Consider the following 19,662-nt stretch of genomic DNA (forward strand, 5'->3'; position numbering starts at 1 on the left):
TAAGTTATCAAAAGAAAGGGAAACAGGAGTTACCATGTAATTACCATTGTTTCATTTAAGTTACCATGTCCTCACCTCAAAACAGTAGGCAATTAACTCTCCTTACCATAGCCTGTATATCAAAAAAAAAAAAAAAAAAATCAAAATCAGATTAAATTTTAAGTCATCTGATGAAATTTAAAACCACTTAATCATAACTCCAATAGTCCAGTGGCCTCAACTGCCCTACTGGGTCTCCCAATACTTTCAGAGTTTGGTCTGTGTTTTTGGTTTTTGTTTTCCCCAGAATGCCCCCAGAGTTTAAGAAACTAAACCAATGATAATCTGGACAGAAAATCAAAACTTGGAATTAAAATTTATAGATAAGTGCAAGGTTCATTTCTAATACACAACTAAACAATTTAGATACCACTAGCTTTAACAACTAATACTTTTCTCCATTTTTTTAATATGAAAGAAAAAAAAGCCACAAGGCTCTAAAGTGACTGATGAAAATTTCAACCCACAGGATATTTTCATACTTGAGTTATAATAAACCATTGAAATAAGGATGAATAGTGGAAAGCATGACAACCCACTGGAAAGAGCATTTTTAAGTGCATCATTAGCATATAGAGTAAGTCAAAATTCTTTAACCTGGGCCAAAGCCAAAAAAGCTATATCAATATAAATCCTCCATTTCTCTGAATGGCTTACTCTCTGGAACAACAGGATAAAATTGAATTATTAATTGTTCTCTTTTGTAATTTGCAATATAGTATATGTATTAAATTAAAACTTTAAAAATAATTAAAACTTTACCCTTCAACTATATTTAAATGCACACACATTCATTACATTCAACAACAACTCTATCATCCAAAAAGTTTTCATACTTGGGACATATGATGCTTCTGGCATATGATCAATAAAACCTACTAAAATAATAAACATTTGAAAAATGGCAAATAATTTCTTAAGAATGATTTCACTTCCCAAAACACTAAAAGATTTAAATTAGCATTTGGAAAATTGTGTGTAATGACACAAGTATCCAAGCAACATATTTTTTCAGCATCCTATGGGACAAAAGGTCACTTTACTCAGAATTTACTGTTTTTTGCTTTCATTATTTTAAAGATCCAATGAAAAGTGTTACTCCTGCTACAGAGGCATCAAAACCTGTCAATTCTGACATCCTTACAACTACTAGAAAAATTCATCAAGTGAGAGCTATAATGGTAAACGAGTCTCTCTAAGCCTAGCTATGCTGTTATTCTCAGGGTAGACACTTAGTGATTGAAGTCTACTTGAAGCCTTAACCTTTGTAGGAAATGACATAGTTCATACTCCTATGCCATAGTCATTGATAAAGCAGAAACAATTTTACTGCATAAGGTATCAAGAGAAGATCTCCAGTGAAGCTATGTTTCAAAGATAAGAGATACATAATTCCATTTACATTCCACTGTATTTTTAGTTAAATTAGAAGGCTCACAGAGCCTCTTTTTAAATGGATTGTTATGTTGAGCCCCAAACATAAAGCTATTAGTAATCTCAAAAGGAAAAGGTAGAGAACTAATAGTTTTAATATGGCTGAATGGTACTCAAGAGTCAAACATACATGGGTTCATGGACTAGTAATAGTCTAATAATAATAATAATAATAATAATAGTTGGCTTTTATACAAAGGCCTACAAAATTCTTGACATATATTATCTCATTTGTTTCCATAACAAATAGAGTAACTACTAGTTATTTATTAACTCCACTTTACAGATAGGCTAAAAGGAGCTAAATAATTTGTCCACAATGACACAATTGCAAGAATAGCAAGCTGGATTCAAATCTAGGTGTTTTTGACTCCAAGTTCCTTCACTATGTTGCCTTTCTAGTTCAAAATTGGACAATTAAAACTTTAACCTTCCACTAACAGTTGGATCACTAGCACAGCTGATTCATCTCCCTAAAAGCTCTCCTTTAGTCAGTGGTATGCCGGTAAATATTTAACACCCAGTGCTCAGGAGAAAAAAAATATACTTTTTAAATTTAATCTGCATTAGTAATATTTTCTCCATCACTTTCTTAAGGCTAGGCAATCAACAAAACAATAAATCAAGCCCTAATTTTTTATCATTTGCCAATTTTCAAGGTGTATTGCTCCAGCACACCCTTGCCTTTAATTCAGAATACCAAAAGAAATGTGTTGACTATTTTGCCCCTACAAAAGAGACCAGTAAAGAATATGAGACTGTGTCAACATCTAAACATTTTCACTACTTAAAAAAGTCACTTCTTGGAGCACCAGTCCTACTAATAGGTTAGTAGTGTCATATTTCTATAAGCAGCTTCTGTTACTTGTCAAAATACTAATACAATTTATACAGTGGCTGTCAACAAGGATTCCTATACTAGGATACAAAAAGGTTTTTCATAATTTAAAATAGCAGCAAATTCTATAAAACTACCCGACTTGAGAAAAAGATTATTTAAATTAACATCCTACTGAATTTTAATTATGAATCTAAGACTACAGAAAACCAAGGTGGCTACTATCTCTAACTTAGCCCTCATCACAGGATTAGTTTCTAATGATAACAGTACAAAAGACAAAATTAAAATTTTAAAAGCCTGCTTGAGTAATGATTCCATTACTTTGATTTTTTTTTATTTTATCCAGACTATTAAACAAAATGCTCTATATCATGTAAATTATGGTTCAAACCCTTCTCTCTGATTTACCATTTCTTTGCCAAGTTTCTTTACAATATATTTACAATGCTTCATGATTATGGGCACAATACTACTATTATATGTACCAAAAAAAAAAACAACCTTTGTGATTTGATTTGGGAGTAAGATCCCCTTCATCAGGAGCACATATTTTATTTACATATACATATATAACACATACAACCATATGTATGTGTATATATACATACATATATGCACACACACACATAAAGAGGGAGAGAGATCAAATAATATGGAATCCAAACCCTATAACATGTAGCCAATGAATAAATGCTTTGATCAAAAAATAGCAAGAAGTTTAGGCACAAACTTTTTAGAGTCTTCCAAAAAAGCAGTTCATAAAATGTTAAGTGTCAAAAAAGGAATTTTTGAATAGTTGAGGCTAGCACCTTGCTTCAAAATCCAAATGATGGTCTTCAAAGGTCCTGCATTCTCATTTATTTTCTCTTTAATAAGATATTAACAGATGCCTTCTTCACAACTATTTTTTGTTTACACATTTGCTACTGCTTTCCCTCTCCAAAACAAAGCCAAACAGATATCATCTCCTTTAAAATTAGCTATGTACACATCTAAATTAGTAAAAAAAAAAAAATCAGCATTTGCTCTATGTGCCTTAAAAGTATTGTGTGGCAAACACATAAAGGAAAACAATAAAGAGCTGTTGTCTGATTGTGAAAACGAAAAATATGGGGTTTTCTGCTCTCTGAAGTGCATCATCAAGTGTGGGTGGAGAGAGAGAAAGAGAATCTAGAATTAGAAGAATACCAACTCATGCTAGAAATAATTGACAAGGTGTAAATTTCTCACACTCAAGGTATTTAGAGCAGACCTTGATTACTAGGCTAGGATGCCATTTAAATCTATGCAAGGGATAAGGGATCATCCTAACTCTGAAATCTTGAGGTCAGATTTTTTTCAAATGACTTATGTATTTATTATAATCTGAAGCAATTAAGCAAGGAGTGATGTTGCCGGTGACAGAGCCTATGACCGCTGTTACAAAGCTTCCAGTTCTAAGTGATTAAAATGAAAGGCTGAACATCAAATTCGAAAGAGGTTGACCACTGGCATGGGGATAACAATGTCATTGTGTAAAATAATAACGATAGTTACCCAGACATATTAGGCAGGATCATGGGATCGTAGTGGAAAAGAATGGAAATGGAAAAAAAAAAGTCAACATAATATTTGTCACCACATCCCATTTCCTACACAGGATACAGGCTAAGTGAGGCTCCAGCCCCACTACCGTAGGCACAGATGTTTATCATTTACTGCAAAGGTGCTGAGAGGCCTTCAGGTCCAAGCTCCTGAACACCACAACAGTTTGTGAATCGAGTTGGAGGTGGGGAGGAGGCGGAGAGAGGAGAATGCGCCCCCCCCCCCCCCGGCACAAAAGCCGAGGCGCTTACCTGGGGCACACTGTCCCAGCAGCTCCGGGTCCCTGACACTCACTCACCCCACCCCAGAGGGTCCCGTCCCCCCTCCCCATCCCCCACCCCCGCCAAAGCCTCGGGGTGGGGGCCGCGGAGGGTGGTCGGGAGAGGAGGAGGAGGAGGAAAAGGTAAGTTTCCGAGTCCCGGGTGGCTCGACGCGGGGCTCCGGGCACAGCCGCCCCCGGGGCCAACAGTCCGGACCTCCCCATGCCGCCCCCCCCAGCTGTGCCTCGCTACTCCCCCTCCTCACTCCACCCAACTCACAGCTGCCCCGGGGGCTCCTCCAGCCCAGCCAGCCAAACCCTTTCTGGAAACGACGGCAGCCCGCAGGGGCCACGCCACCTACCATCTCCGCTCGCCTGCCAGCTCCCTACACCGCCGCCGCCGCCGCCTCCTCTTCCAGCACCGCAGCCGCCTCCTCCTCATCTGCACCAGCAGCAGCGGCGGCCGCCCGGAGGCCCCGCCTCCTCCATCTCCTCCTGCATCATCACTTCCGGTAACCCCGCCGCTCGGGGAGGGCGGGCCGAGGGAGCAGGAGCGCGGACTGCGGGCTGACGCACACGGAGACGTGCGAAGCCGTCGCCAAGTAAGGGCAACGACCAGACCTCCTAGCCCCGCCCCCCCGGAGGTTGGGGAGGGAGAGGAAATCGCCCGGGCGGAACTGGGCCGAACCACAGCCTGGTGAGGGAGGGGGCGGGGGCCAAGGAGAGCCGGGCCGCGGGAGAAGAAACCGAGCGGGCGGCGAGAGGGTGGACTGTGCTTTAGCCGGTAGGCCGGAAGGCGGATTTGGCGGAGGGCGGAGTCTGCCTGGGGCTCGAGCCTCTTCTCCTGTGGGCCACGCTTCCCACCTCCGCTGCCTCAGGTGGTTCGATCCTGTCCGGCCCGCAGGACCAGCCCCAGGCCTCGCCGCGCCGGCCCCGGCGGGCACCCGGCGCTGTCCTCCGCGGCGCCGGGGGGGGGGGGGGGGGGCGGGAAGGCGGCAGGGCGCAGGCGCGGTGGGCCCAGCCTGAGTGGTCGAGGCGAGGCGGGGCGGGGCGGACTACTCCGAGCCGCGGACAGCGCGGTTGAGTCGCTCGGGGCCGAGCGTGGGGCGGCGTTGCTAGGAGACACGGCGGCGTGGCCCGCCCCTCCCCCGAAGCCCCCGCGGCTCGAGAACTCGGGCTCAGCTAGTCTGGGCCGGGGCCGCGGGGGCCGCCACATCCCCGGGGCCATTTACCCGAGTCGGTTTAATCCAACCGACCCTCCCCCCACGTTCGATGTCCAATGAGCTCCCTCATTCCTCGCCGAGGAGAAGCGGGGACTGGGGACGCCTAGGAGACGTGACGTGACGCGACGCGACGCGACGCGAGCGCCGGCCCCGGGAGCTTCCACGCCCCGGGCGGGGCGCCGCGGCGGGAGGAAGGGGAGGAAGGGGAGGAAGGGGAGGAAGGGGAGGAAGGGGGCGACCCGGCGCCCCAAGGAAACGGGGGCAACTTTCTGCGGGGCCTGGTAGGAAGAAAAGGAACGGAGCCGGCCGGAGGCCGCGGGGGGCAGCCCGGGGTGGGGGGCAGCATTACAGGCCCCTGCGGGGGGCAGAGGAGCTTTCTTTTTTCCAAGAAAGATTTTATTAATTTCGAGTTTCACAATTTTTCCCCCATTCTTGCTTCCCACCCCCCGCCCCCACAGAAGGCAGTCCGTTAGTCTTTACATGGTTTCCATGGTATACATTGATCTCAGTGATGAGAGATGAATCATATCCTTAAGGAAGAGGAATAAAGTATGAGAGAAAGCAAAATGACGTGATAATTTAAAGCTTTTTTTTTGTGATCTGCTGGTTACGGTCCATAATTCTTTCTCTTGATACAGATGATATTGTCCTTTGCAGATAGTTCAAAATTGGACGACAGGAGTTTTCTTGTATACTAGACATGGAGTGTTTTCCATTTCCTTCTGCTCATTTTACAGATGAGGAAACGGAGGCAAACAAGGTTAGGTGACCTACCCAGGGTCATACCGCTAAATATCTTCCTGACCCCAGATGCTAGGCCGTATTCATTGTGCCATCATTGAGGGTGGAGAATGAGACATGCAAAATGCTTTGGCCCAGGAAAGGCTGACTTGTAGGGAGAGAGGGAATTCTGGTGGCCGGAGAATGAGTGTGATTCTCATCTGTGTGGGATTTGGGACGTCAGAACTCAGGCCTGCCTTCTAACATTTTAACGACTAAGGGGGATCAGAAGTGGGGAAAGCAGCAAAATACACTTATAAGATTGGATGTGATGGGAGATGGGGGAAGGCAGAATGAAAGATTGCAAGTTTTGTAGGACAGGTAAGGATTTTGGAAGGTCACATCAGAGTTGGCCCTTGAACGGGGAGAGAGAATGAAAAATTACAATTGTGTGGAATTTGGAAAGTACAATCTGTCTTCAAAGGCAAGTCAATTAGAAAAGCATTTATCAAGTAACTTGTCTGTGCTGAGCTTTGGACATGCAAAGAAAAGACAAAAAAACAAAAGTACCAGCCTCTGCTCATCACATATCAACAATTAATTTCTAGTAATTACAAACACTAATGATACATTCTGATAATTAAGTACAAACAAGATATGTACAGAATATATTGGCGATGATCTACAGAGGAAAGGCTTCTTGTAAGAAGGTGGGATTTTAGCTGGAAGTTGAAAGAAGCCAGGAAAAGAGATGAAAAAGGAAAGCATTCCAGGCTTGGGGGACAGCTAGTGAAAATACACAGAATCAGGAGATGAGTGTCTTGTGTCCCAGTGAATGCAAAAAAGCACCATCACTGAATCTCAAGAGTATCTGACAAGTTGCCTCCAGTCGTGAGATGTGCATTAGGAAGACACATTTAAGTTGGAAAGGGAAGAATGGTCAAGGGAAGATGATTGAAAGAACTTTAAGAGGCTATTAAAGTAATCTACTAGAAATTGGTAGCATCCCTAAACTAGGATTTTAGAATCTTAAGTACTATGAAGAGGTCTTTGGAGATAATCCAGGCCAGGAATTCTTTTTTGTTTCATTGTACCCCTTTTGGTCATCACCTTTTTCTGATATCTTCAAATGCATACAGTAAATTATGTAAGACTACAAAAGAAACCAACTATGATGAAATATAATTGTTATATTAAAAAAGTTCTTAGACCCCCCCAAGTTAAACCCCAGAATAATTTCACTCACCTGTCAATAAGAAATCAGGGGGCCAGTGCTGTTCACTGATGTTGCTAGTGACTCAATTTTTGATCCTAGCAAAATTTTTTTCCTATTGAATCTCCCATCTCCCTACTGAGAGTAATGATAGCCATTCTATTTCTCCTTTAAGTTGGTGATATGATGAAATCTAATGGAATAGGAAAAGCTATCTATACCTATTGCATGCTTCCTCACTATTTATTCCCTTACCCCCTTGGTGAAGCTGGTTTCTAACGCTGACTTTGCATAGGGTAATGTGCTGTCCATACTGCCAACTTTTGGAATTCTCAGCTCCCTTCCATCTTCAGCCTGAGAGGCACCTCTTCTCCAATGCTTCCTAATTTTTTTCCCTCAGTTATAATTGCTCTTCCTTTCCCTGCTTCATACTTGGCATTTTTTTTTAAGAATTTGTTTTGTATTTACTGTCTGGAAGACAGACTGTGCCAGTGTTTGTTTAGGATGAACACAGCATCTGGAAACTTCAGCCACAAAAGAGGGGGGAAGATGGCAGAAACCTCTCATTGAACAATTAAATTCAGCCTCATAGCCCATGAGAGCAGTGTTGAACTGAAGGAGCAGTTCTTTGCCTCCTATGGATTAGTGCTGATGGTGATTTATGATCAGTCTGATGTGGAAATCATTGTCATCGTGTGACAACTCATAATGCATTTAGTGAATCAAACAGGTTTGCAATTTATAAGCCAATTGAAGGAATCAACTTGAAATGGCAGCTAGCTATATGAGTGCTGAGAAGTCTCTCTAGTAATGGAAAGGCTTTTAGTCAGTTTCACATTTAACCTTGCAAGAAAATTACAAATGGAAGAATTAGAGTGGTGTTTGTACTTCCGGTCTGTGTTTCCTAGATTTCACAGGTCTTTCTTATGTGGCCAGTATTAATTATATGCTGTTTATTCACAGTGCTTTTTCTTAGTTCTAAGTGAATGTATTTGATCTTTAACTTTGGCCTAGTTTTCTCATTGGTGGCTAGTTCCTGTTCTATTCAGGATAACATTAAACACCTGATTGATGTTCCTTTATGTTGGCTCTTTTCACTTGCTTTTTCTTTTCTCTGTTAACTGTGGCTTAGTGGACAGAGCCCTGGTCTTGGAGTCAGGAGAACAAGAATTCAAATCCAGCCTAATACACTTGATGCATACTAGGCAAGTCATTTAACCCTGATTGCTTCTCATCCTGATTCATATCTAGCCACTGGACCCAGAGGGTTCTGGAGGAGAAAGTGAGACCGGTTGGTGACTTAGCACAACAGCCCCTCACTCAAGTTCATTTCATGTGCTTGTCATGGCTTCACCTCTCTGATGTTATGGTCTTCTTCAAAAACAAATGAAAAACATTCTTTCCTGTCAGGTGCTTTTATGGAAAATAATTACTCCATTTATTTTTAATACGGGTCCTAAGTTCTATTTTAATAAATGTTTCTCTTTCTGGGAAGACCAGCCACTCTCATGGTTACAGTAGCCTGATTGGAGAACTCCCCAGATATCTGCATAATTTTATGTTGCTGTAGAGAAATCCATAACATTTGAACCTGGTACATTTTTTGCTTTTGTAAAGATATACCTTTTGAGGAAATTCCCAGATAATAATAGTCCCATTCCTATTTCATGTTTGAGAATTGTTGTAAAGCACCTGTCTTTTTTAAAATTTGAAGTAGAAAAACAAACAACCAAAAAAAAAAACCATATGTTCCCAACATTTACACATTCCATTCGCCTCTTGGATATCCATTCATACTTTTATATAACATTAATTATGGTATGAACAGGGATACAATCCTTTCCCTCCATTATATACAATGTTAAGTTTCTGTTTTTAGTTTATAATAAACAAAATCTGTCTGCAGCAGTAAATAAAAAAATCCAATCCCAAAGGTAAGGGAGTAGAGAAATAAAGATGGCATAGATTATATATAACACTGTTTTTTTTCTGTGCACATATTTGTGAATTTGTGTGAGGGTGCTCATGCTTGTAACATATAAAGACTGAAATTGATATGATCTCTCTGTTCACCAAAAGAATGGAGCAGCATAAATTTGGGGAAAAAGAAATACACAAGGATGAATGGTGAGAAAGAGATAAAGAAAAAACAGGAAGAGATACATGTTGATACATGTGGTGTAGACAGTATAGTATTTCCAGTAAGAATCAGGAGTTGTAGTATGTGTCTAAGTTGAGTGTCCAATTGAGAGATATTTACTACTGTAAGGATACTATAGGGATCTGAGAAAAATAGCTTTGGGATACTTGGTGACACTTCTAAATAATAAATTCACCTCTATTTGTAGTGGCAAAGAATTGGAAATCGGGGGGATGTCCATCAGTTGGGGAATGGCTAAACAAATTGTGGTATATGTTTGTGATGGAACACTATTGTTCTATTAGAAATCAGGAGGACTAGGATTTCAGAGAAGCTTGCAAAGACTTGCAGGAACTGATGCTGAGTGAGATGAGCAGAACCAGAAGAACATTGTACACCTTAACAGCATCAGGTGGTGATGATCAACCTTGATGAATTTGCTCACTCCATCAGTATGGTAATCAAAGATGATTTGGGGTTAGTTGTTATACCATTGGTATCCAGAGAAAGAAATGTTGAGTTTGAATGAAGACCAAAGATTATAATTTTTTAAAAGTTGTCTTAAGTATTATATAATTTTGCTATCCTTAATATTTTGTTTCTTCCTAAAGAATATAGTTTTTCTTTTAACACATTCATTATTGATCTATGCATATCATAGAAACAAAATAAAGACTATCAGATTGCCTTCTGTTGGGGAGAGGGGGGAGGGAAGAAATGGGGGGGTTGCAAAAATTCAAAACCTTGTTAAAAAAAGATTGGTAGAAACTACTATTATATATAATTGGAAAACAAAATATTTATTTAAAAAATAAAAAATTCACTAGCAGGTGACAGATTCCTCTATCTCTTATCAGGAATTAGAGAAATCTCAAAATAAAGAGTTTCCTAGTTCAACTAACCAATGCTTCTAGCAATTCCTTAAAATTGTGGGGGGGAAATGAACAGATGAGATGCAGGGAGTCATCAATAAATTTTTAAATTTCTATTTTGGGGGGGTAGCGACTAGGTGACACAGTGGATGGAGCACCGGCCCTGGACTCAGGAGTACCTGAGTTCAAATCCAGTCTCAGACACTTAATTACCTAGCTGTGTGGCCTTGGGGAAACCACTTAACCTCATTTGCCTTGCAAAAAGCCTAAAAATAAATAAATAAATATCTCTTTTGATTAATACTTGAATTTTGTAAGTTTACAGACTCTTTGGTTGATACAATTTGATCATATAGCTCAAGAATATTTTCCAAAAGAAAGATACTCATAACACATTTTTCTATGTAGTAGGCATTTAAAATTTGGCTCTAAATAATACATGTTATATAATAATTGAAAAGCACTTTAGAATTTATTTAATTTGTCACCAATGGGCATGATGCAGTATTTTCCCTAAGCATAAAAGGGCATATATTACTGGTTATAATAGTTAAATTAACCCTTAATGTGTATGGCATCTGTAGCTCTTTATTTTGGTCCTCATGTCCTTGGAAGGCATTGTAAGAATGAGTTTTTAAAATATTTTGATCTTCTCTGATAGCTAATGTTCCATAATCATCAATAGTGAATATCCTGTTATACAATGACAAGTTACTATTTAAAAACTTTTGAAAAATTTTTCTACATTCTTGAGTTTTCCTGATAGTGTCTGTTTAAGTCATTTCAGTGCAAAAGAACCAAAAAACTAGGGACATCGCAGGGTACAAAGCCCTCTGAAAATTTGCTGTTATGTTTAATATCATTTTCGAAGCCTTTAGTTGTTAGTTCTTATTCCTTCTTGCTCAAATATCAAGTGTAAACTTATCTGTTTACATGTTGTATGCCCCAGTAGAATGTATATTTCTTGAGAGTAGAGGCTTTTTTTTATCATTTTTTGTGTTTTTAACCTTATTGCCTAGCAATAAGTGCCTTATACTATGGTGCTTAATAAACTTTTATTTTGTTCAAGTTTTCATGGTGGAGTTCACACTTTTTTCAGGATATTCAAATTAAATAGAAATTTGGCTACATAATTTTGTCATAAATTACTAGGGGAAAAAAAATCCCATCTTAAAAAAGTTTCTAGAGCCCTTCCATTATAACTGTGAAGCTGCTTCTTAATTTTGTTCTGTCTAATCCACTATTAGAGAATCACCAATTTACATCCTTTTTATTGTGATTGCCCTTGACTTTTTAAAATTTTTCTTGGCAGTATTGTGCAACAAATTTTTCATTAGATAGGAGAGCTTTGTCCTTGGATTCTGGCATTCCAGAGACCAAAGTCATGTTTCTGTAAATCTCATCATTTAAAGGAATTTTTCCTCTCTGCACTCAGGACCAAGTTTTTTTAATTTAAGTTTTTTTCAATTCAGTCCATTAGTTTCAAAGCTGTTCTGTTTGCTTCTCTCTGAACTGCTTTCTATCTCTATCTTCTGTTCCTCTCTTTTCTTAGGGCTTAGCATCACTAGCCCCTTTTCCCCCCTCTGTCATTTCAAACATGCATTGTCAAGTAAAACAAATCCACACTGTTGGCAAGATCTGAAAATGTACATCATATACTGTACCTTTAGTCCATTTATCTCTTACAAGAGATGGAAAATATCTTTCTATTATTAGTCTTTGGGAGCTCTGGTTCAGTCACAGTGATCAAAGTTATTAAGTCTTTCAAAGTTTTTCCTTATGTGTGGTCAGTTAGTTGTTCTCTGGAGGTAGTTGGTGGCACAGTGAATAGAGGACTGGACTTGGGTAAGAGGACCTGCATGCAAATGTAAGCCTCAAACATGTAGCTGTGTGACCCTGGGCAAGTCACTTAACCTCTGTCTCAGTTTCCTCATCTGTAAAATGGGTACATAATAGCACCTACCATATTTCCTCATGTATAAGATACACCTTAATTTGGGGGCTCAAAATTTGAAAGAAAATGTATCACATAAAGTTATTGAACTCAAGTTCTATTTATCATAAAATTGATACAACTCCTCATCACTGTCAAAACTCCCATCCAGGGGCAGCTAGCTGGAGCAGTGGATAGAGCACCTGGAGTCAGGAGAGCCTGAGTTCAAATTTCGCCTCAGATACTTAATTACCTAGCTGTATGGCCTTGGGCAAACCACTTAACCCCATTTGCTTTACAAAAATCCTAAAAAAAACCCCAAAACCTCCCATCCATTAGCTCATCCTCATCTGTGTTTCATGACAATCACTGTCCTAAGGGTAAGCTCTGCCTGCTCTCCTGTCTGTGCTCTGGTCTGTGGTTGACCCCCAGCACTCCCTGGGCAAGTCTAGTGGTGGACGTATCCTCAGTCCATTCCATTTCATGAACCTGAAGCACCAGTAGTGTCCTCCTTTGAAATCAGTCACTTCTTTTTCATCAGCAGTTCTTGCCTCATGCTGAACCATCATTGTGGACACAGGAATTCCAATGGTCCTTGGCACTTCAATCCATCCCTTCAGTTCCCTCTCTAACTCAGGTCATTTGGCCGACTTGCCTCTCGTGGCATTTTCAGTGGGTTTTCTTCTTATAGCCAGTCTGGATTGTTTTCTCAGTTGGAGGAGGACCAAACTGACATTCAGTAGGAGGATTTCTATTCACTTTTGCAAACTGGATCACCTTGAACTTGAATTCAGCATTGTACAAAAATCTTTTCTGAGCCATTTCTGGGCAGAATATGGCAAAATATAACCTAACATACCAGTCACAAAAATAAAACAATGAGCTCAAAGACAACATACTCGAAAAAGTGGGAAATGCAAGTAAAAATATCTATAACCTGGGATGGCTAGGTGGTGCAGTGGATGGAGCACTGGCGCTGGAGTCAGGAATACCTGGGTTCAAATCCAGCTTCAGACACTTAATAATTACCTAGCTGTGTGGCCTTGGGCAAGCCACTTAACCCCATTGCCTTGCAAAACAATAATAATAATAAATTTATAACCACTGTATAAGACATTCCCAGTTTTTAGGCCCCAAATTTTTTGAAAAAGGTTTCACCTTATACATGGGGAAATATGGTACCTCAAAGGGTTGTTGTAAGGATCAAATGAGACAACATTTGTAAAAGTGATACATATTAAGTGGTAAATAAATATTATTCCATTCTTTATCCTAGGTTTACTACACATTTCAACAATTCATCCAAGTCTTCCCAGGTTTCTCTAAATCAATTCCTTTGTCATTATAGTACACTAATAGCCAAATACACTCTTAAACCATAATTTGTTCAGCCATCCCCCGAGTTAAGGGTCATCTACTTAGTTTCCACTTCTTTACTACAGTAAATAGGTATTTACAAAACATTCTTTGCAGCAAGTTTCTGTTAAAGTCTCCATAAGATGTATAAGGATCTGTTTCCTCAAATTTTTTAAATTGTAATAAGGATGTGAACAGACAAATTCTCTAGGGAAGAAATTCTTGTGTTTTTCCTTAGGTCTTATGGGAAAATGCTCCAAATAAATGTAAATTTAAGCAATTCTGAAATTCCATTTTGTACCCATCTGATTGGTGAAGAGGATCTAAAAACCCCATATGAGTGGGAAAACAGGAAATCAGTTGTATTGATGCACTGTTTATAGAGCTGTGACTTGATCTAACCATTTTGGAAATTTCAACAATTTGGAATTATGCTCAAAAAGTTTCTGAGTCAGCAGGACTCAACAATACCACAGTTAAACCTATAGCCAAAAAAATCAAAGAAAGAAGGGAAAAGATCCTTTATATGCAAACACTTTTTTATTGTCTTTCTTTGCAATGTCAACAATAGAAAGGAGATGAGGAATAGGATGGGAGTGAAGGAATAGATGAAGGTAATAGAATATTCTTGTGTTATAATAAATGAAAAGGATCATTTCAAAAACAACCTGGAAAGACTTGTATGAACCAAAAGAACAATTTATAATATCAACAGTACACAACTGAGAAATTATGAAAAATATAGAATAAATGATCAACCCTAATTTCAGAGAACTGAGAGATGACAGACTAGCATACAGAATAAGAAATGTATTATGGGTATGGCCAGTGTGAGATTTTGCTTCACTTGACTATGCTTATAATAGAAATCTGATATGAATCGGTTCAACATATTAACATATATTGATATGTTAGAACTATATCAATATAGCAATTCTCTGTATATCATGGATATTAAGCCTTTATCAAGGATTTTACTGCAAAAATTTTTCCCAATCAACTGTTTTCCTTTCTGATTCTAATTCTACTGATTTTGTTTATGGAAAAGCTTCTCAATTTGATATAATCTAAATTTTCCATTTATGTCTTACAGTCCACTCTATCCCTTATTTGATCAATAACTTTTCCCTTATGCATATTTGTAAAAGATATATCCTTTCCTGCTCATTTTTTTTATGATGTGACCTTTTAGATCTAGGTTATGCATCTATTTGGTACTAATTTTGGTACATGCTTTGAGATACTGGTTTAAACTTAATATCTATGAGGCAGTTTTCCAGTTTTTGCTGAACATTGTGTACTTATCATCCTGGAGTTTGGGATCTTTGGGTTTAATTCAACACTGCAAATATGTTCATTTGCTTCTGGATCTTTTGTACCCAATTATTTCATTGATCCATTTTTCTATTGTTTAAAAGCAATACTGAATAATTTTAATGTCTTCTGCTTTGTAATATGTTTTGAAATCTGATATTACCACTTTAATTTTTTCATTTATTTAATCAACTACATACAATGATATACTTATACAATGGTAGTTTTCAAGAGTTACTTTTTTTGCAAGGTTTTGAATTTTACATTTTCCTCCCTCCCTGCCTTCCCCCCCCCCATCAGAAAGCAGCCTAATACAGGTTATATATGTATAACTGTGCTGAATATAGATCCATATTAATCATGTTGTGAGAGAAGAATCAAACTCTACAGTTCCTTCTCTACATATGGATTGTGTTTTCTATCAAATCTTTTAGAATTGTCTTTGATTGTTGTAATGCTGAAATGAACAAGTCTGTCATCATTGATCATCACTCAATGTTGCTATTAGTATGTATAATCTTCTGGTTCTTCACACTTCACTGAGCATCAGTGAATGCAAGATCATGCAAGTCTTTCCAGACTTTTCTGAAGTCCCATCCCTCATCATTTCTTATAGACCACGAATTCATATACAATTTGTTCGACTAGTCCCCAAATAATGGGCATCCCCTCAATTTCCAATTCTTTGCCACTACAAAAAGAGTTGTTAAAAATATTTTTGTACATGTATATTTTTTTTAACCTTTCTTGTGTTCTCTTTAGGATACAGACCTAGTAGTGGTATTGCTAATCAAAAGGTATGCAACAGTTTTATTGCCCTTTGGGCCTAATTCCAAATTGTTCTCTAGAAAGTTCACAACTCCACCATACTGAATTACTGTCTCTCCAACATTGATCATTTTCCTTTTTAGTCATATGGACCAATCTGGGTAGGTATGAGGTGGTACCTCAGAGTTATTCTAATTTATTCTAATCAGTAATGATTTAGAGCATTTTTTTCATAAGACTTAGCTTTAATTTCTTCATTTGAGAATTGTCTTTTCTTCTTCTTTGACTACTTATTAATTGGGGAATGACATACTATAAACTTGACTCAGTTCTCCATATATTTTAGAAATGAGGCCTTTTGTCAGAAACATTAGTTTAAAAATTCCTTACCACTTTTTAAAAATAATTTATTTTCTATGAAATTCTTAATTTTTTGCTGTTTATTTATTGGTGGAGTTTCAATAATACAGTCCATGATACTTCTTCAAGCTTAGATTAAATTCTACTATTTGTATATCTGAGTTTTTCAGAAGTTCCAGAAATATTATTGACCCCATCAGAAATGTTATTTCTATAAGTATCTTTCTCCAGTGATAAATGAGCAAAGGAAATGAAAAAACAGTATTCAAGGGAAGAAAGAAGCTATCTAGAGTAAAAGTTTTTGATGTTCCAAGTCACAAATAATGAAAATAATGCAAATTTAGAGCACTCTAAGCTTCAATCTCACACCCATTACTGTAGCAGTGATGACAGAAAAGAAAAATGATGTGTCAGAGGGCTATAGTTAAATAGGCATATGATACACTCACTGTTGGTAGAGCTATGAAATGATTCAGTCATTCTGGAAAGCAGTTTGGTATAATGTCTAAAAATTAATGTGCTGTATTCCTTTGATCCAAAGGTAAAGAGATAAAAGAAAGAAGAAAAGGTCTTTTGTGTATGAAAATATATCACTCTTTTTGTTGTAATGCAAACAAAAAAAAACCCAAATCCTCAGAAACTAAGAAGGAAGGGGATGGGGCAGTGTCTATCAATTGGAAATTGGCTTTACAAGTTGTGATATATGAATATAGGACAGACAATGTACAATGGCCCAGTCGACAACTTCATTCTTCTCTAGGAGGTACTCCTGTATTGTTTGCTTTGCCTTATTTCCAAATTTGGCATAGTGCCTGTCACGTGACAAGAGCCAAATAAATGTCTTTTGGCTTGACTTTGTTGACATATACAAAATATATATACAAGATAATTTGGTGGGAATAAGACCATTCTAGACATAGCAGACAGCCTGTTCAAAGACATTAAGGTGGAAGATGGAGTATTGTGTACAAGAACAACAGGAAGTCCAGAAAAGTAAGGTGTAATAAACTGGCAGCTTGTGAATGACTAGAGGGATATGTATTTAATCTTAGAAATAAGCAAGAGGGAGTCATGGGAGTTTGAGTGGGGAAATGATCTATGCTTTTGGAAAATTTCTTTGGCACCTATGTGGAGGATGGATAGAAGAAGCCAGAAACAAGACAGGGAAGATGAGAACCTGCCTTGCTATGTGTAAGAAGCTTGGGAAGTGCTTAATTGTATAAAAATATGAAAATGGTTACCACCCTAGAGATAATATGGTAGAATAGTAGTTCCCAACTTTTTGAGTATGAGGAACCATTTTAAATTAAAAAGGTTTATGGATTCTTCTTTTAAGTTTATATCTTTTCATATTTTATGATTAGTATCCATTGACTGAGAAGATCTTTAAAGACAAAAAGTTGCTTTGAATTCAGGAAGTTGATTTCTATTATCACAACATTTATAATGAATATCCCATTCCATCAGTCCAACAATCAGGGACAGTTTGGGGCTGTCTGCAATGGAGAATACTATCTTGTATTCAGAGAACTAACTGGAGTTTGAACAAAGGCCAAGGACTATTACCATAAATTTAGGGTGAAAAACTGATCTTATTGTCTAATCCTGCTATCTCTTTTTTTTAATTGATTTTTATTAAAGATATTATTTGAATTCTACAGTTTTCCCCCCAATCTTACTTCCCTACCCCCACCCCCCACCCCCACAGAAAGCAATCTGTCAGTCTTTACTTTGTTTCCATGTTATACCTTGATCCAAATTGGGTGTGATGAGAGAGAAATCATATCCTTAAAGAAGAGAAGTCTAAGAGGTAACAAGATCAGACAAAAAGATATGGTTTTTTTTTCTAAATTAAATGGAATAGTCCTTGCACTTTGTTCAAACTCCACATCTCCTTTTCAGATTCAGATGGCACTCTCCTTTGCAGACAGCCCAAAATTGTTCCCAGTTGTTGCACTGATGGAATAAGTGAGTCCTTCAAGGTTGAACATCAATCCCATGTTGCTGTTAGGGTGTACAGTGTTTTTCTGGTTCTGCTCATCTCACTCAGCATCAGTTCATGCAAATCCCTCCAGGCTTCCCTGAAATCCTGTCCCTCCTGGTTTCTAATATAGAACAGTAGTGTTCCATGACATACATATACCACAGTTTGCTAGGCCATTCCCCAATAGAAGGACATATTTTTGTACAAGTAATGTTTTTACCCATTTTCATCATCTCTTCAGAGTATAGACCCAGTAGTGGTCAAAGGGTATGCACATTTTTGTTGCCCTTTGGGCATAGTTCCAAATATCTCTCCAGAAGGGTTGGATGAGTTCACAACTCCACCAGCAGTGTAATAGTGTCCCAGATTTCCCACAACCCTTCCAACAATGATCATTATCCTTTCTGGTCATATTGGCCAATCTGAGAGGTGTGAGGTGGTACCTCAGAGAAGCTTTAATTTGCATTTCTCTAATAATGATTTAGAGCATTTTTTCATATGGCTAGATTTCTTTGATCTCATCTGCAAATTGCCTTTGCATATCCTTTGACCATTTGTCAATTGGGGAATGGCTTTTTGTTTTAAAAATATGACTCAGTTCTCAGTATATTTTAGAAATGAGTCCTTTGTCAGGATCATTAGTTGTAAAGATTGTTTCCCAATTTACTATGTTTCTTTTGATCTTGCTTACAGTGGTTTTATCTGTGCAAAAGCTTTTTAATTTAATGTAATCAAAATCATCTAATTGGTTTTTGATTGATGTTCTCCAACTCTTCCTTAGTCATAAACTGCTCCCCTGTCCATAGATCTGACAGGTAAACTAGTCCTTGATCTTCTAATTTGCTTATAGTATTGATTTTTAAGTCCTGTAACCATTTGGATCTTATCTTGATAAAGGGTGTGAGGTGTTGGTCTAATCTAAGTTTCTTCCTTACTAACTTCCAATTATCCCAGCAGTTTTTATCAAAGAGGGAGTTTTTATCCCAATGGCTGGACTCTTTGCGTTTATCAAACAGCAGATTACTATAATCATCTCCTGCTTTTGCACCTAGTCTATTCTACTGGTCCACCACTCTATTTCTTAGTCAATACCAAACAGTTTTGATGACTGATGCTTTATAATATAATTTTAGATCAGGTAGGGCTAAGCCGCCACCTTTTGCACTTTTTTTCATTAAGCTCCTGGCAATTCTTGACTTTTTATTTCTCCATATGAATTTACTTACAAATTTTTCTAACTCATTAATTTTTTGGAATTTTGTTTGGTAGGGCACTAAACAGATAGTTTTGGTAGAATTGTCATTTGTATTATATTAGATCTACCTATCCATGAGCAGCTGATATTTGCCCATTTATGTTAAATCTGATTTAATTTGTGTGAGAAGTGTTTTATAATTGTTTTCAAAAAAGATTCTGAGTCTGTCTTGGCAAATAGAATGCCAAGTATTTTATATTGTCTGAGGTTACTTTGAATGGGATTTCTCTTTCTAGCTCTTCCTGCTGTGTCTTGATAGACACGTTAGAAAAGTTGAGGATTTATGAGGGTTTATTTTATAACCTGCAACTTTGCTAAAATTGCTAATTGTTTCCAGTAGTTTTTTGGATGATTTCTTGGGATTCTC

The 19,662-nt window shown here is 38.3% G+C and overlaps 2 protein-coding genes across 11 annotated transcripts in view; one reads left to right on the forward strand and one right to left on the reverse strand.

Annotated features, from left to right (window-relative positions):
* DCUN1D3 (defective in cullin neddylation 1 domain containing 3) overlaps nucleotides 1–5,222 on the reverse strand; it is a 37,610-nt gene extending 32,388 nt beyond the window's left edge. For 2 of the 5 annotated variants that reach the window (XM_074201347.1, XM_074201344.1), the window contains exons 1-2: nucleotides 4,520–5,222; nucleotides 76–112 (exon numbers count right to left, since the gene is read on the reverse strand). The gene's annotated coding sequence lies outside the window, so the exon portion shown is untranslated. Of the gene's footprint in view, nucleotides 1–75; nucleotides 4,164–4,519 lie in introns of those variants that run through there. The other 3 variants (XM_074201346.1, XM_074201345.1, XM_074201343.1) reach the window with 2 other exon arrangements.
* LYRM1 (LYR motif containing 1) overlaps nucleotides 4,665–19,662 on the forward strand; it is a 53,014-nt gene continuing 38,016 nt past the window's right edge. For 2 of the 6 annotated variants that reach the window (XM_074201349.1, XM_074201350.1), the window contains exon 1: nucleotides 4,825–4,941. The gene's annotated coding sequence lies outside the window, so the exon portion shown is untranslated. Of the gene's footprint in view, nucleotides 4,760–4,805; nucleotides 5,036–5,602; nucleotides 5,662–19,662 lie in introns of those variants that run through there. The other 4 variants (XM_074201353.1, XM_074201354.1, XM_074201351.1 and 1 more) reach the window with 4 other exon arrangements.

Source organism: Macrotis lagotis, chromosome X (genome assembly GCF_037893015.1).
Source record: "Macrotis lagotis isolate mMagLag1 chromosome X, bilby.v1.9.chrom.fasta, whole genome shotgun sequence".
Taxonomy (NCBI): Eukaryota; Metazoa; Chordata; class Mammalia; order Peramelemorphia; family Peramelidae; genus Macrotis; species Macrotis lagotis.